The following is a 12963-nucleotide window of genomic DNA, read 5'->3' as shown; positions in this document are numbered from 1 at the left end:
CATCTTTGTGGCAAAGCAGTACTGATTTCACAAAGTAACTGACTGCTGAGAAGTGAGGAACTAAATAGAATTTCAGAGATGAAGAAAAACAAATGTTTTTCTATTTTAATGTATCCTCATTTCACTTAATTTTTTTTTCTGAGACAGAATTTCTTACCATCCTCAATAGCAGCAACAGACAGTTCTGCTTACTGAAATGAGAAAGGTGGAGTAGTAGGTATAGAAAGCTATAGTTCCTCAACTGGTAGCTGCCAATTCTTTAGAAGAAATAGATTTGTTCCTTGGTTGCACTCAACCTTCTTTCCATCCAGTGGATGGAAAGTGCTTTGTAAAGTAAGAAGGCAATTGCGCTGACTGCTGAGGAAATGGGTCAGACATCTTGGTACTAGCTGCTTTTTGGCCACTACAGGATTTCATGGATTTCTAGCCCACTTTGCAACACAGCTTTGTGAATATTTGAGTGAATGATTGGAGTAAAGTGACTACTTACAGCACTTCTGACAAAGAAGAGGTTAGAGCAAGTTATTCACTTTGAGTGGATACTGCCCTTGAACCAGAGCCTAGATGGTAATGAACAAAGTTACAGATTCCTTCAGCACAGGGTTTGATTATCTCTGTCTTTCCTTCTTAAGAGTTGGGTTTCTAGGTAACTTTGTAGAATAGAATCAGTTACAATGTTTGGAAGCAGTTCTGTGATTGAGAAGCTGTAGTCTAAGTTTTCTTTAAAAGCCTTAGAAAAACAAAGAATTGGTTCAGTTGTGTAACTCTTGAGTAGTTCCATCATGGGAGCAGTTTCATGTAGCTTACTCTAATTCTGCGCATCTGGAAAAATGAGATTAAAGCTACCTAGGTTGCTCTGAATGCTTAACCAAAACAAGTGCTAACACCTATTAGTGTATAAAAGCTCTTTGAGTTCAAGCTTAAATAATTCTTGTGAACATTGGGATGGGGCAGGGAAGAACCCCGTCTGCTGCTTATCTTCAGCTTCAGTTTGCACTGTAGATATGGAAATATATTGTGCTATGTAGGTACGTGATAGGAAATTAAAGAATCTGTTGATAAAGAACAAATTCCATGGAACTAAGGAATGGAACTTGAGTAGATAGAAATGGTTACATTAAGAGTGGTTTAAATATTGCAAATGTTTGTCATATTAAAAAAAAAAAACTTTGCTTTTCACGTATGTCTAAATATAATGTGGACTTTGGACTTTGATGCAGTACTAACGTGTAGAACATTTGGTTAATACATGGTTTACTGTGTGAAAAGCATATTATTGCTTGTGTCCTTAGGATATTGTACTGTATGTAAATGTGGAAAAGTGCAAATTATAAATGAGAAATAGTTAATATTAAGTAATAACTTAAGTATTGTGCACTAAAGTGTAAGAAACTGGAATAAGACTTGGAAAGTTTGTGTACGTATAAATGTGTACATAGATTCACTGTTTGTATATGGTCTCTACTGGTTACTTTGGCATGCTTATACTGAGTTTTATAGTGCTTCATTTCTACTGTGACCCTGAATCTTGGTGAGTGGCTCTTTAACAGTAGTGCTGGACAACAGCTGTGAATGGTGGTGCCCAAGCCACAGTTCAGATGCATGTTGGTGAGATCTTGCATTTGCTGCCTTTTGCCACTGGGATTTTATTAATGGCTAGTGAGGTGAAAGACTGATTGTCATCAATCTGAACAAGAGTGGCTTCCTATGGTGAAACAGAATCCTCCTTTCAAAGAGGTAGAAGACAGCAGGCTGTTCATCTTCCAGTTCTAGGAGAATGTGTGTGAGTGCTTTCCAGAAGCAATACTCAAAGATTGTGAAATACGGAGGACTTTCTTGGTCTCTGTTAGTGTTTTGTTTCAGTGTATAGAAATGGCTGAAATGAGAAGTTCAGACAATGAACAAAATGTAGACTTCACACACAGGTCAAATGTCAATTAATTAAGGATCTTCAGTAGTGACTAGAGTTCTGATGTATGGTGCTAACTGTTTACCCTGTCACTGGTTCAAACATGAGAATATCTTGACACTGGCTGCTAGCTGTTTTCCACTGTTAGATTCCAATGAATTTTTTGTGCCTCTGAAACAGGAACTTTGCATGTTGTGGTACTCTGGTCATTGCATCTTGATCAGAAATCTATTTCACTATTAGCTTGGGGTTTCTGGATCCAGGTGAAATTAGCATTAAAGGAATAGGTAAGCTTCTTTCTAAAATAGAAAATAACAGCAGTAAAGAACTTAACCACTCTTTCAGGAAGTGGGCAAGTTATTATTGTAGTTAGTGCTAATTAAAGGAATTATTATCAAAATATGCAGATCAACCATAATATACATTCCCTACAAATGAGTTAATGGTAAGAAGAAATGGGAGCAGGGGTCCAGGAATGCAGTGGGATTCATGGCTCTCACTTTGCCACTCTTCTATTTGATGACAATGTTAGGCTCTCTTGTGCTTACCACAACAGCAAGCTGAGGGCTTGTGCTATTGACTGGAATGGAATAAATCTAGTAATAGTGGGTGACTGGTTAGGCTTGGAGTGTCTTGCTCTGTGCTATAGGAAGTTAATGGTGTGGCTGAAAACGGACCTGGAGTTTGTTGTCTGCTCAGTGAGCCATACTGTCTCTCCAGAATGACAGCACTGACCATTCTTGTCTGTGGTCAGATGGATAATAATTGAAGAGGTAGGGAAGACTTGCATAATCCATGGATTCAATTGTTATTTGAAAAGCTAAGGATTAATTGTCTTGTTATTGCAACATGGTAATGCTGAGTTAATTGAAAATATTAGAGGGTAAAAATGATTAAACGTTTTTGGTAGTAATTCAGGTTATTTGGTGCAGGATATATATTAGTACCATTCTTAAAATCACCTCTCTATGATGAAGTGCAAAGCAAGGCATATGACCTAACAGGCTGCTTAGAGCTCTGCTGCTCTCAAGTGTTGTGTTGTTTTTTTTTTTTTTTTAATTAAATGTTGTTATACTGCATCTGAGCAGTCTTTCATTTTCTGCCATGGATGTAACGTGCTGCTGTGATTCAATCAAGAAAGATTTTGGATTCCTGCACGGATGTGTTGGAGTTCAGTGCTGGAGAGAGACATTGATGTCTCTGCATAGCATACACAGTGGTGGCACAGTGAGAAGCTGTAGTCCATCTTCATTCTTGGCTACACAGGATCTTTAGTCCTTACAATTTAACTCCACATTTACACTGTTCTGTTTTGATACATCTCCTTATCTTGAGTCCTACATTACCACTTGTCCCTTACATCTTTTCTACTCCTTAATTTCTAGCTCTCCCAAATCTCATCTAAGCACCATGCAGCTTTCCTCTTCCTTTCTACATAGAATTAGTTCTCCTCGAACACTTGATTTTTCTCCCACTCCTCCATGACGCTTTTATTTGAAGAAGCATTGAAGTAAGCTTTTGTCCTATCAGCAGTTGAAAACCAATAAATCAAGTAAAACTCAGTTCTAAAATGCGAAGTTCGGAAGCAAACCTCACATTAACAAGTATGAAGAAAACATAAGCATACTTGTAATAAAATATTAGCAGCAATATATTCCTTTTTCTGTGGGTAGAGGAATGGAAATCAAATGTTTAGAAATAATAGAGGAACAGATGGAATCCTGCAATGCTAGCTCTTCTCCCCGAGTCAGTTTATAAATACACTCAAAGCTTGTATAGTTTCAAGAGACAGATATGGCTTGTCACTTTGGAGGTTATTTTTGCTATTGTTAATAACAAAATAGATTGTGCTTGAGTTACAGTAGCTGACAGAAGTCAAGTACCATGGAAAAAAATACTTGTCTTACATTTATCTCAGTTCTCAGATTTAAGGAGCTGCCTATGATTAAACTATGAAATGATACAGGAATAGTAGAGCATTTTTCAAATCCATGCATTCTAGCAAAAAAAGGAATGATGGGGTTTGGGGTAAATGTCATTATATAGTAATGACCTGTTTAAAAAAAAAAAAGTTTTTGAGAAAGTTTGACAGTGCTCAGCTACTCAGAACAATGTCTAGGATGTGTTCTCCGAAACTTACGCTGAATTCATTCATAGTTCATCTTATGGTACTGTGGCATTTTTCGTATGCGACAGTGATATGGTGTAAGCCTTGATGTTCTTCATGTTTAAATTGGAATCTCCTGGCTTATGTTGTCTTACAAACCCATTCTCACCGATAATGTATTCCTAGACATCCTTTTGGTTCCAGGACAAGTAACTTCTAGCTACTTAGAGTGTATGTATTTTGAGTGACCTCAAAATTGAACAGAGTTGTATGACAGAATTAGAACAAGGCTTGTCTTACAACATTTTCATAGGTCATATGGCACTTTATGAAGTCCAGGGTTCAATAGATGCTATGGGAATGTCAACAAAAAGTAGCAAGAATAGAACAGTTTACCAAATTTTTAGAATGCCAGGTTAATGTTTGTCTCCTCTGCATTTGAGATCCTATAATTTATAGGCAGAAAATGGACTGAAGCTGAACTTATGGGTGGAATATTGGTTGTGCATATCTGTTGTAACATCTGAGGTATCTTGGGTCTGGGTTCCAATAGGAACTCCGGTTATTTCAGAAGCTTCATAGATTGATATCCTGTTTCATAAGGAGTATTTAATATGGCTGTATTTGCAAATTTTGTCAAGTTATATTGTTTGAGGAGAAGTAATGGGGGGGAGGCAAGGGAGGGAGGGAAGCCTCTTGGTAGCCTCAGGAAAGTCTCAAAGTGGAGCAGAAACCTGAAGAATGATAGATTTAGGGTTTTTCATGCAATTCTAGTCCAGTCACATCATCTATGCTGTCTGTAGAACACGGTGAGTGAAGAGTGAAATCCATGAAGTTCTATTTCACCTGAAGGCAGTAGGCCTGCGGCCAGGATGAATGGTCATCATACACACAGGAACAGCAGGCACGCTGCCCAGGCATCCATTCCCACTGTGGAGACTAGGGTCAGCTCACACACACAAGTGCTCTTTTTGAGTTCCTTAAATATACTTGCTAAGCCTTAGATTTGTGGCACAATAATCAACAGTATGAAGTTTCTCAGTCTCCATCACGTTTGCTGAGATATACAAACATGTAGTTACTCTTGCTTTGAGTTAAGAGGATGTTTGCTGGTCACTCTGAGGTCTGACAGCATTCTGAGTGCTATTACAGTAAGAGCTGAGTGACCCTGGCAGTACTTGCATGACTAAGTCAGGAATTGCTGGAGATCTGGTGTGTTTACTAATGGGTAAATACAAACCTATGTGCAGGCTTTGTCCTCTGTGCTGTCTTTGTTTTTCTACCCGCATGCCAAGTACTAAAAACTAAATTCAGTAGAACTTAAAATGTTGTACTTGGTGCAATTCACCTTGGATATAATTCCCAAACTAGGAGTATTTTTGCACAAATTGTTGTCAGCATTATAATGTCAGCACAGATTAGACTCTTCCTCTGTGCAAGAACTTCACAGTTCACCCATGTTCTGATGTTCATTCTCCCAGATTTTTACAGTGACTTTGAACTGCAGTACATGACAGTACACGATTATAGCAGTCATGCTTGTAGAGCAGCCATGATTTTCTTCTGTTTACTTCTGAGCATGGCGGAGAACTTACTACGAATACTTAGAGTCCATAGGTAAATCTTCAAGTTAGGAGGCATGCTTTCAAAAATTACTGATACTATTACTTGCTGACTTGCTTCAAACGTACAGGCCCTTTCTTGTAAGAGAAAGCAGTTCAGTAACTGTTCATTGCATGGTGCATTTAAATGCCTTTTAAAGAGTGGAGCTGGGAGCATCGTACTGACAATTTAAGGTCATTCATGGGGGATATGTATAATCTAGTTGTACTTAATGGCAAGCATTGCTGAAATGGAAGCAGCAAACTGGCACTACACAGTATGTTGGTTTTTTTTTTTTTTTTTTTTTTTTACCTCTTTCCAGAGTTATATGAAGGTAATGCACTATCTCAACCATAATGAAGGGAATAGAAGAGCATGCTAAATGGTTTTTTTTTTGTGGTAACACAGGGTACCTTGGTTCTCTTTTGTAAAGGTATGTGTTTCTTTGCTCCCTTATACAGTTAGCAGTAAAGAACCACTCGTTTGCTTTCCATTGACACATGCTGATTTTTAACTTAAACATTTTCATACCAATTTTGCTTATAGAGATTTTGATGTTAAAAGCAAAACTTGCAATATTGCTATATAATGTGACTGTAGCAAGCATTTTTGCTCAAGACTTTCTGAAAAATGGACTTAAGTGTAATAAAATATTTCCATGACTTCAGCAGTCCACTACAAAAGATAAAACAAACATTTCCATGAAGAGCTTGCAACTTGAGATTTTCTGCACTGTCCTTAATGCATGATAACTGAATGGGAAAAGTCAGTGGATTCTAAATCGGAAAAATATTTGCTTATTGCCCAAGCTGGCATGTCAGCAAACAACATGTTCTACTTGTGATAGGCTTTAGCATAAGCAATGTTGGAGTAATAGAAGCATCCTTTTAAAAATATTTTAAGAGTAGATCATTGGCTTAATGAAGCTAGGATAGCCTGCTTTTAATAAGTACAAAGAATCTTTGTCTTTGTTCTAACTGACCAGGTAAAAATATCCGTGTGGCAACAAGCAGAGTCTCAGTTGATGATTATGGCAATGTAGGGGTGTGGTCAGAGCACGCTGTTCAGCCCTTCTGGTATTTCAGTAGCTCCTCAAGGGTTGTTTCAGGCAACAGCAATGAAAATCTCTAGAATGCAATTCTGGTATTAAGCCTCTTTCATTCCTACCCCAAAAGAAAATCTATTTTAAGGTTTAACAGTGCCCTTTAATTTTGAAGCTAACTGCTACTTTGAGGTATGCAGGCTGGGTTAGGATGTGTGTGCTAAGGATAGCACTGCTAAACAGAGCTAGGTCTGTAAAGATCAAAATGGTTGACTTGTCGCTCCATAGTAATTGTTCATGGTAGAAAAAATCAATAACATAACTTAAGTCACATAGAGCTGATCACATGCTCTGAGGCTTCTGTGGTACAGAGGCTAAAAGCCAGAGCTGGGGAGGAGCTGTGTGAGGAAATCATTTTCAAATTGGTCAGGGGGGTGGGTGAGGGGGAAGCCTGCCTTGCATGCAGTCATAAGCACAAATTGGTTTTTAATCTTACAGTAGTATGCTACTGTAATTGTTAACTTGATTCTTAGAAGGCTACTTCTGAGAACCTGATGTTATGCCTTGCTTGTTCAGCGTTCTTACTGTAGAGGGGTTTTTTGGATATGCAAGGACTGTGAGATGGTGTCCAACTCTTCTTATTATACACAGAAACTGTTAAACTGCTGCCTAGATAACACAAAATAAATGCATTCTCTACTGGAAACAAGTTGCATATCCAGATCTTAAAATGATGAATTAAAAAAGAAAAAATGAGAAGTGTGAAGTTTCTATGTACATTTAGGCAATTTTTAATAGCATGACAACTATTGTGAGTCTCATCAACTTGCTTTTAAATACCTGCCTTACTGACCCCAGCAATTGCCTGATGGCATTCTTCTGGTCTTAATGCATGATATGGTAATGTGGGGAGCACATCTTTCTTGATACAGTGCATTATTACTGTACTCTTTACATCTTGGTTATCTCAAGGAAGCTTTTTTTTAAACTCCTAGTTTAGTTCTCAGGTTTCCTGTTGAAGTCAGCACAGAACCTATTCAAGTTCCTGCTCTGGCTGCATGCATTCTGCTCATTTAAAGTTGCTTTTTATATTCCACACCCAAGGAAAGTGCTGAATTTCCCTTTTGCCAGCTTCCCCCTTCCCATGCCACTCAGAAATGAAGTAAATCTGTATTACCAACACAACAGAAAATACAGCTACATCCTGCTCTGAGGTAAAATATGCCATCTTTTGATAGTTAAGGAACAATCACCAATGCATTGACAACAGAAGCTACTCCACATGCACACAGTTAAGAACACTTGCTGCTTGATTGTGCACATCTAATGTTCTCGCTCCATTCCCTACCTCATCACTCAGCACTAAGAAGAAGCCTGAAGCATCATGCATAGCAGCACCATGCTTGGCTGCAAATGACTTCACTTAGGATGTAACTTATTTTTTGGTCATATATAGTGGGATTTTTTCTTCCCCTTTCTGACACTTTGTTACAGGACCACTATATATGCTGGTCTGCCTCTGACCTTCTGCTGTGTGCCCCAGCTCCTCAGTGTGGCTAATAATCCATGTAGAAATATGCAGGTAATTATTGCTGTGCAAAATCTATACAAGCACTACGTACAGCCAAGGAGGGTATTCAAGGAAACCATTTTGCAGACTTGACTGTAGCAATACCTGTATGACAAATGCTGCATTTAATTTTCTTTTTGGTGCTGAGCCACGAGAACACAAGTACGGTGCCAGCAGCAGATTAATCGAGTTAGTTCTTTTCTTACATGTAGCTAAGCACAGATATTTGCAGTAAGAACCTTTTATCTCTTCGCCGTTCCCCACCTCCCGGAAATTAAAACAACGAAACTACTTAAAAAGCGTATGCACTGCACCGCTTTGTTCCTCGCGGTCCCCCTCGCGGTGCACGCTTCTGCCCGCCGGCTCGCCTCGACTCGGCAACGGCCTCGCGAGCGGAGGGACGAGGGGCCGCGGATGCAATGCGGATGGGCGGAGAGGGTGAGGCTTTACCTGCCGCGTCCCCCCGCGGAACCAGGGGCGCCTGGATCTGCCGCATCTGCGCCGGGGCGCGGCGCTCAGAGTGCCCCGAGCGGGCGGTTGAGCGCCGGAGCCATAGCCGCGCCGGGAAGCGGTGAGAAGGGAGAGCCGCCGGAGCCTCCGTGAGCCGGGGGGAGACTCAGCACCTGGGCGCTGAACAGCTCCACGGAGCGCCACAGGCGGGGCCGGCGCCGCGCTCCCCGCCCCTGGGCGCGGGAGGGCCGCGCCGCCTCCCCTTCCCTCCCCCTCCTCCCCGCCTGGCTACGCGCCTCTGCGGCCGCCCCGCCCAGCGCCGGCCGCAGGCGGGGACCCGGCCCGCGGGCGGCGGCCGAGCAGAAGGGCGGGAGTGATCGCGCTTCCCAGGCGGCCCCGCGGTGCAGACGCGGCCCTGCTCCCGGGGGCTGCGGGGAGTTGTAGTCTTGGCGCGTGCGGTGCGCGGAGGTGCTCGGCTGGGTGACGCCGCGCCGGGAGGGGGCGGTGGGTTCCAGGCTCTCCGAGGGGCGGTGGCTTTGCGGCTCGGGCGCTGGGAAAAGCGCTGGTGCTGCCGCTTTCGGGCGGGGCGCGGACGGAGCTGCGCTTTGTGCAGCTTTGTGCCTCAGAGCGGCGCTCCTCCCGCCCGGCGTTAGTGGGCCCGAGGTCGCCCCTCGCTGGTGTGTCGTCTGCGGGCAGTCTGTGCCTCTTGCCTCTTAGGAGGCAAAAAAAAAAAACACTAAACATTGTATATATATGTATTATGTATATATATGTGTGTGTATCTATTCAGAAGTCTAAGATCCTAGGATTCTTCTGTGCATTTACAGGCATGTTTAGGGAAAAATAAGTGGTGTTATAATCGTGGTCCCAGAGAAAATCCTGAAGGCTGTACTCCTTTCCCAGATGCCCTTCCTCTCTCCCACCAAGGTTTATAACTTAGAATACGCGTAAAAACAACTAAATGAGGTCAGGATGCTGCCCTGTTAATAAAAAAGCAAAGCTCTACAAACATGTTGCAAAAATACAGTAACCCAATTGCATCTGCCTTTCAAAAAGACATCTTTCACACCAGTGTTTATACAGGGTTCTTCAGATGATTATGATACACTTTATGATGCAGGGTGTCATTAGTTAATTTACAGATGAACTGATGCTATGTTTCCAAACAGAAATTGTTCAGTTGCATGTCAAAAGAAGTGGTTACTGAGCATGTTTTTAATTAGAAAACCTAGGGTTTTTGTGATGACTGTGACAGATTCTGTTTCAAAAAAGAAGTGGAAGGCCAACAAATTGATTCAGAAGTTTGAGTCTCACCTTGAGCAGCACTGAGGGCTCTGTTTTGCGGCTTTGTGCTTTTTTTTTTGCCTTCCGGGATTTTGCAGTGCTAGAAGGTGAGAATGTTAAGTGTTGCTTCAGCTTTCTCTTTGTAGAGAGGAGCTTAGAATTCTCCAGTTATGGTCATGTGCCCTCCCCTGCTGTTGCTACTTTGAAACTGATGCCCAGCCATCACTGATGTCTAGGAGATAGCTTTTAGCAATTGTACTGCAAACTACCAAGTAGGACAACTGAACTAAAGTAAGCAGAATAGTTTATTTACTTGTGTTAGCAAAACCTTCCTTTGGTTCATCTTAATCCCTGTGTTCTATGTTCTAAGCTAGTGATGTGGAAAATATCCGATTTACTGTTTCTTTCTTTCTTTAAAAAGGTAGATATTGCAATGATTTCCCCTTTCATATGCTTTTTAGATAGTTCTTAGAACAGCCATGTAACAGGCTTCTGTGATAGCAGCTGGTCATGCAGTCAGAGTACTGAGCAAGCTCACTTCTGCAGCTCTTTTGAAGAGGTCAGAAGCTGGTACAGACTGGTGCTGCACGTTGCAAAGTGATTTTTAGATTCAAAGTATTTGATTTGTGTTGTAGTGCGTTCCTGCTACATTATATGCAACTGGCGTAGTAATTTGATCACAGCATAAGTAAGGTGTGGAACACCTGAGTAATCATTCTCATCTTTGCTACATTAGAACTGCTAAGTTACTTCCTGAAGTAACTTAATGCAGAGTTTTCACAACTTAAAAAACAATTCTGTATTCACAGTGCTCTACCTGAAGTTCTCATCTTTACGCATTTGTAGCAAAGTATGGTCAATAAGCTGAAGGTGGTATTTACTCTGTTAGGACTTTCATTTGACTGGGATGGTAGGTGTGGGAAGTATTTGTGGAACTACAAGGCAAATGCTTCCCTTTGAATAATGACTCATGATTATTAAAACTGAGTTTTGGGTGTAGTCAAAAATAAATTGGGAAAAAAAGAATTTCTTCCTTTCATCATTTCCTATAACAAATAACCGTAGAAAGAGCATCCTCAGAGACGGACATGTGGTATTTTGGAGCTAGGAGATGCTATATCTGGGGTTGCAGGGAACTTGAAATAATAGAGAGCCTAGCAGAGATAAACTGTATGTGAGGAAAACTTTCAGGTGTTTATGTAGCTGTAAAGCATCGCAAATCACAGGACCAGGAGTTAGTACCATTGAGTTTGCTTAAATGGAAGATGCCCGCTGCAACTGCCTCCTGATTGTGCTTTATTTCCGTCCACCATGACCCTGATGAAGCCATGTTTGTTCTGTTTTTAGCTGAAAGGGCCCTAGTAAAGCAGTAATTGCTTGAAATGGTTGATTTGAAAGACATGTCTAAAGTATAATCAAAATAGTTGTGGGAATCTAAATGTATTATTTCAAACAGCAACATATGTTGTTTCAAATAGTAATACAGTTCACATCATCTAACAATTAAAGGATTTAGTGTAAACAACTCTGTATGTATTGCAGGCAAATTAGGTAAGTTGTAACTCAGATCTCTCACCTTTCTTCCTTTCTTTCCTGCCCATAGTCCTGAACTATAACTTTTTGGGCACTGAAATTGAAGAACAAACATGACTTTGCTTCCAGATTCATGTAAAAATTCTTGAGAACTGGAGTTAGGTCTGCCTGTGCTAAATAAGATAGAGTTCCAAGTAGCTTTGGACAGAAGTAAATGTAGAGTGACCTGAATCAAATAAAAAAAGTTCTTAAAGGCCTTGTATGGACCACCATTAGGCATTTGAGTACAGCTGAATAACTAAATTCATGGATCCCGCTGTCTGATAACAGCAGATGTGGTGTGCTGTTGTCAACAGCAACCAGCCTGCTTACCCTGCAGACTGTAACACTCATTTTCTTGTACAAGTAAAAAATAGGTGTGGAGAAGGCCAGAAAGATTAACTTCCTTCCCAGTTTCAGTGGAATTTCAGCATTTATTTCAGCAGGAGGAGGAATGAAAAATAAACCTTACAAAGGAACAGAAGAAAAAGATTACTGATGTTATTTTCTAAGGGTACCTCAATGTATTGCTTGTTTTCAGTTTGTTGTATTAGTAAGCATATAATTGTGTATTCCAAAGGATCTCTGATCATTGTAAGGGTTGCCCAACTATAGTTCTAATGGTTGTTGTTGCTTTTATTACTTGAAAGAACAGCAGATGTCACAATTCAGCCTCGCTGCCTCAGTTTTCTCATTCTCAGTAAATTATAGCCGTGTGGGTCACGGTGCCTTGCAAAGAAGTAAACTGAAAAAAATGAAAGCTCTGTCTAGCTGATAACAAAAAAATGCCAAGTGGAGTAGCTAAAATAAATGACGCAGCCAGATGTAATAACAACCTCATTTAATTGAAAGGATATGTAGAAAATAAAGCATGTTAAGTGTTCAAAAGCACAATAAACCATGAAATAAGTGCTTCTTGGGGACAGCCTTCATCTTCCCTTAAGTAGTCAGTATTTAAATACCTTTTTAGACCTTCCAGTTCACATAAAAAGTACCAGAAGTTGTTCCGAGATGGGCTCCATAGCTTTTTTATGGTTCTTCATTTGAAGGTAAATTAATTATCAGTTAGTGATTCCATGGCGTATTACTCTGTGTAAGTAGTTGTGATGGTTTGTTTACTGCTGTTCAAAGGTAGATATCAAATACACAGAAAAAATAGGCTGACTTGCAAAAGCAGTTCATTCTAAGTTATCTGGAGATGTTTTTATGAGGGACGGTTAACAAATGAGGAGCAAAAATTGAAAACAGTTGTAGATGTGAGAGACATAACTACATAAGGAGATGTGCTTAAAGGCCTTATTCAGACAATCCACCCTTTTTCTGGTAATCCTCAAAGCTTGAGGGAATCCAGGAAGATGTTCAGGTTGGCTTTGCAAAAGGAGACCTCAGCTGTTGTGCTGCCAGAAATAAAGTGGAGCTCAGTTTGT

General features: G+C 40.6%; 1 protein-coding gene across 1 annotated transcript in view; it reads right to left on the bottom strand.

Annotated features, from left to right (window-relative positions):
* Positions 1–8917, bottom strand: part of SMPD3 (sphingomyelin phosphodiesterase 3) — a 112200-nt gene extending 103283 nt beyond the window's left edge. The window contains exon 1 of the mRNA XM_048958430.1: positions 8681–8917. The gene's annotated coding sequence lies outside the window, so the exon portion shown is untranslated. The remainder of the gene's footprint in view (positions 1–8680) is intronic.
* Positions 8918–12963: the final 4046 nt, after the last annotated feature.

Source organism: Lagopus muta, chromosome 12 (genome assembly GCF_023343835.1).
Source record: "Lagopus muta isolate bLagMut1 chromosome 12, bLagMut1 primary, whole genome shotgun sequence".
Classification (NCBI taxonomy): Eukaryota; Metazoa; Chordata; class Aves; order Galliformes; family Phasianidae; genus Lagopus; species Lagopus muta.
The sequence above is the reverse complement of the archived record's forward strand: the minus strand, read 5'-3'. Positions and strand labels throughout refer to the sequence as shown.